Below are 5,640 nucleotides of genomic sequence, written 5' to 3' on the forward strand. Positions count from 1 at the left end.
AGACCAGAGGCTGAAGACCAGAGGCTGAAGACCAGAGGCTGAAGACCAGAGGCTGAAGACCAGAGGCTGAAGACCAGAGACTGAAGACCAGAGGCTGAAGACCAGAGGCTGAAGACCAGAGGCTGAAGACCAGAGGCTGAAGACCAGAGGCTGAAAACCAGAGGCTGAAGACCAGAGACTGAAGACCAGAGGCTGAAGACCAGAGGCTGAAGACAAGAGGCTGAAGACCAGAGGCTGAAGACCAGAGGCTGAAGAACAGAGGCTGAAGACCAGAGGCTGAAAACCAGAGGCTGAAGACCAGAGACTGAAGACCAGAGGCTGAAGACCAGAAGACCAGAGGCCGAAGACCAGAGGCTGAAGACAAGAGGCTGAAGACCAGAGGCTGAAAACCAGAGGCTGAAGACCAGAGACTGAAGACCAGAGGCTGAAGACCAGAGGCTGAAGACAAGAGGCTGAAGACCAGAGGCTGAAGACCAGAAGACCAGAGGCTGAAGACCAGAGGCTGAAGACCAGAGGCTGAAGACCAGAGGCTGAAGACCAGAGACTGAAGACCAGAGGCTGAAGACCAGAGGCTGAAGACAAGAGGCTGAAGACCAGAGGCTGAAGACCAGAGGCTGAAGAACAGAGGCTGAAGACCAGAGGCTGAAAACCAGAGGCTGAAGACCAGAGACTGAAGACCAGAGGCTGAAGACCAGAAGACCAGAGGCCGAAGACCAGAGGCTGAAGACAAGAGGCTGAAGACCAGAGGCTGAAAACCAGAGGCTGAAGACCAGAGACTGAAGACCAGAGGCTGAAGACCAGAGGCTGAAGACAAGAGGCTGAAGACCAGAGGCTGAAGACCAGAGGCTGAAGAACAGAGGCTGAAGACCAGAGGCTGAAAAACCAGAGGCTGAAGACCAGAGACTGAAGACCAGAGGCTGAAGACCAGAAGACCAGAGGCCGAAGACCAGAGGCTGAAGACAAGAGGCTGAAGACCAGAGGCTGAAGACCAGAGGCTGAGGACCAGAGGCTGAAGACCAGAGGCTGAAGACCAGAGGCTGAAGACCAGAAGACCAGAGGCTGAAGACCAGAAGACCAGAGGCTGAGGACCAGAGGCTGAAGACCAGAGGCTGAAGACCAGAGCGAGACAAGCGAGACAGGGCTGAAGGACCAGAGGCGGAAGACAAGAGGCGGAGTACAAGAGGCTGAAGACCAGAGGCTGAAGACCAGAGGCTGAAGACCAGAGGCTGAAGACCAGAGGCTGAACAGAAACCAGAGGCTGAAGACCAGAGCGAAGACCAGAGGCTGAAGGACCAAGCTGAAGACCAGAGGCTGAAGACCAGAGCCTGAAGACCAGAGGCTGAAGACCAGAGGCTGAAGACCAGAGGCTGAGACAGAACCAGAGGCTGAGACCAGGACCAGAGGCTGAGGACCAGAGGCTGAAGACCAGAGGCTGAAGACCAGAGGCTGAAGACCCAAGAGGCTGAAGACCAGAGGCTGAAGACCAGAAGGCTGAGACCAGAGGCTGAAGACCAGAGGCTGAAGACCAGACCAGAGGCTGAAAGACCAGAAGGCCAGGCTGAGGACCAGAAGACCAGAGGCTGAGACCAGAGGAAGAAGGCTGAAGACCAGAGGCTGAGACCGAGCCAGAGGCTGGAAGACCAGAGGCTGAAAGACCAGAGGCTGAAGACCAGAGGCTGAAGACCAGAAAGACCAGAGGCTGAAGACCAGAGCTGAAGACCAGAGGCTGAAGGACCAGAGGCTGAAGACCAGAGGCCGCTGAGGACCAGAGGCTGAAAGACCAGAAAAAAGGAGACCGAAGGACCAGGCTGAAGACCAGAGGCTGAAGACCAGAGGGCTGAAGACCAGAGGCTGAAGACCAGAGGCTGAGACCAGAAAGGCTGAAGGGACCAGAGGCTAGAAGACCAGAGAGACAGAGGCGAACAGAGGCTGAAGACCAGAGCTGAAGACCAAGAGGCTGAAGACCCGAAGACCAGAGGCTGAGACCAGAGGCTGAAGACCAGAGGCGAGACCAGAGGCTGAAGGACCAGAGGCTGAAGACCAGAGGCTGAAGACCAGAGCGAGACCAGAGCTGAAGACAAAACCAGAAGACCAGGAGGCTGAAGACCAGAGGCTGAAGACCAGAAGACCAGAGGCTGAAGACCAGAGCTAAGACCAGAGCTGAAGACCAGAGGCTGAAGACCAGAACTGAAGACCAGAGGCTGAAGACCAAGGCTGAAGACCCAGAAGACCAGAGGCTGAAGACCAGAGGCTGAAGACCAGAGGCTGAAAGACCAGACAGGCTGAAGACCAGAGGCTGAGACCAGAGGCTGAAGACCAGAGGCTGAAGACCAAGCTGAAGACCAGAAGGCTGAGCACCAGAGCAGAAGACCAGAAGACCAGAGGCTGAAGACCAGAGGCTGAAGACCAGAGGCTGAAGACCAGAGGCTGAAGACCAGAGGCCTGAAGACCAGAGGCTGAAGACCAGGTAAGACCAGAGGCTGAAGACCAGAAGACCAGAGGCTGAGGACCAGAGGCTGAAGACCCAGAGGCTGAAGACAAGGCTAAGCGACCAGCAGACCAGAGGCTGAAGACACAGAAAGCTGGACCAGACAGAGCTGAAGACCAGAGGCTGAAGACCAGAGGCTGAGGACCAGAGGCTGAAGACCAGAGGCTGAAGACCAGAGGCTGAAGACCAGAAGACCAGAGGCTGAGAAGACAGAAGACCAGAGGCTGAAGACCAGAAAGCCAGAGGCTGAGGACCAGAGGCTGAAGACCAGAGGCTGAAGACCAGAGGCTGAGACCAGAGGATGAAGACCAGAGGCTGAAGACCAGAAGACCAGAGGCTGAAGACCAGAGGCGAAGACCAGAGGCTGAAGACAGAGGCTGAGGACCAGAGCTGAAGACCAGAAGACCAGAGGCTGAAGACCAGAGGCTGAATACCAGAGGCTGAAGACCAGAAGACCAGAGGCTGAAGACCAGAAGCTGAAGACCAGAGGCTGAAGACCAGAGGCTGAAGGACCAGAAAGACCAGAGGCTGAAGACCAGAAGACCAGAGGCTAAGAAGACCAGAGGCTGAAGACCAGAGGCTGAAGACCAGAAGACCAGAGGCTGAAGACCAGAGGCTGAAGACCAGAGGCTGAAGACCAGAGGCTGAAGACCAGAAGACCAGAGGCTGAAAACCAGAGGCTGAAGACCAGAGGCTGAAGACCAGAGGCTGAAGACCAGAGGCTGAAGACCAGAGGCTGAAGACCAGAGGCTGAGGACCAGAGGCTGAAGACCAGAAGACCAGAGGCTGAAGACCAGAGGCTGAAGACCAGAAGACCAGAGGCTGAAGACCAGAGGCTGAAGACCAGAGGCTGAAGACCAGAAGACCAGAGGCTGAAGACCAGAAGACCAGAGGCAGAGGACCAGAGGCTGAAGACCAGAGGCTGAAGACCAGAGGCTGAAGACCAGAAGACCAGAGGCTGAAGACCAGAGGCTGAAGACCAGAGGCTGAGGACCAGAGGCTGAAGACCAGAGGCTGAAGACCAGAGGCTGAAGACCAGAGGCTGAAGACCAGAAGACCAGAGGCTGAAGACCAGAAGACCAGAGGCTGAGGACCAGAGGCTGAAGACCAGAGGCTGAAGACCAGAGGCTGAAGACCAGAAGACCAGAGGCTGAAGACCAGAGGCTGAAGACCAGAGGCTGAAGACCAGAAGACCAGAGGCTGAAGACCAGAGGCTGAAGACCAGAGGCTGAAGACCAGAGGCTGAAGACCAGAAGACCAGAGGCTGAAGACCAGAGGCTGAAGACCAGAAGACCAGAGGCTGAAGACCAGAAGACCAGAGGCTGAAGACCAGAGGCTGAAGACCAGAGGCTGAAGACCAGAGGCTGAAGACCAGAGGCTGAAGACCAGAGGCTGAAAACCAGAAGACCAGAGGCCGAAGACCAGAGGCTGAAGACAAGAGGCTGAAGACCAGAGGCTGAAGACCAGAGGCTGAAAACCAGAGGCTGAAGACCAGAGACTGAAGACCAGAGGCTGAAGACCAGAAGACCAGAGGCCGAAGACCAGAGGCTGAAGACAAGAGGCTGAAGACCAGAGGCTGAAGACCAGAGGCTGAGGACCAGAGGCTGAAGACCAGAGGCTGAAGACCAGAGGCTGAAGACCAGAGGCTGAAGACCAGAAGACCAGAGGCTGAAGACCAGAAGACCAGAGGCTGAGGACCAGAGGCTGAAGACCAGAGGCTGAAGACCAGAGGCTGAAGACCAGAGGCTGAGGACCAGAGGCTGAAGACCAGAGGCTGAGGACCAGAGGCTGAAGACCAGAGGCTGAAGACCAGAGGCTGAAGACCAGAGGCTGAAGACCAGAGGCTGAAGACCAGAAGACCAGAGGCTGAAGACCAGAAGACCAGAGGCTGAGGACCAGAGGCTGAAGACCAGAGGCTGAAGACCAGAGGCTGAAGACCAGAAGACCAGAGGCTGAAGACCAGAGGCTGAAGACCAGAGGCTGAAGACCAGAGGCTGAGGACCAGAGGCAGAAGACCAGAAGACCAGAGGCTGAAGACCAGAGGCTGAAGACCAGAGGCTGAAGACCAGAGGCTGAAGACCAGAGGCTGAAGACCAGAGGCTGAGGACCAGAGGCTGAAGACCAGAAGACCAGAGGCTGAAGACCAGAGGCTGAAGACCAGAGGCTGAAGACCAGAAGACCAGAGGCTGAAGACCAGAGGCTGAAGACCAGAAGACCAGAGGCTGAAGACCAGAGGCTGAAGACCAGAGGCTGAAGACCAGAGGCTGAAGACCAGAAGACCAGAGGCTGAGACCAGAGGCAGAAGACCAGAGGCAGAAGACCAGAGGCTGAAGACCAGAGGCTGAGGACCAGAGGCTGAAGACCAGAGGCTGAAGACCAGAGGCTGAAGACCAGAGGCTGAGGACCAGAGGCAGAAGACCAGAAGACCAGAGGCTGAAGACCAGAGGCTGAAGACCAGAGGCTGAAGACCAGAAGACCAGAGGCTGAAGACCAGAAGACCAGAGGCTGAAGACCAGAGGCTGAAGACCAGAGGCTGAAGACCAGAAGACCAGAGGCTGAAGACCAGAAGACCAGAGGCTGAGGACCAGAGGCTGAAGACCAGAGGCTGAAGAACAGAGGCTGAAGACCAGAAGACCAGAGGCTGAAGACCAGAGGCTGAAGACCAGAGGCTGAGGACCAGAGGCTGAAGACCAGAGGCTGAAGACCAGAGGCTGAAGACCAGAGGCTGAAGACCAGAGGCTGAAGACCAGAAGACCAGAGGCTGAAGACCAGAAGACCAGAGGCTGAGGACCAGAGGCTGAAGACCAGAGGCTGAAGACCAGAGGCTGAAGACCAGAAGACCAGAGGCTGAAGACCAGAGGCTGAAGACCAGAGGCTGAAGACCAGAGGCTGAAGACCAGAGGCTGAAGACCAGAGGCTGAGGACCAGAGGCAGAAGACCAGAAGACCAGAGGCTGAAGACCAGAGGCTGAAGACCAGAGGCTGAAGACCAGAGGCTGAAGACCAGAGGCTGAAGACCAGAGGCTGAGGACCACAGAGGCTGAAGACCAGAGACAGAGGCGAAGACAGAGGCTGAAGACCAGAGGCTGAAGACCAGAAGACCAGAGGCTGAAGACCAGAGGCTGAAGACCAGAAGACACAGAGGCTGAAGAA

Source organism: Poecilia reticulata, chromosome 7, assembly GCF_904066995.2.
Source record: "Poecilia reticulata chromosome 7, P_reticulata-male-v2, whole genome shotgun sequence".
In the NCBI taxonomy this organism is placed as follows: Eukaryota; Metazoa; Chordata; class Actinopteri; order Cyprinodontiformes; family Poeciliidae; genus Poecilia; species Poecilia reticulata.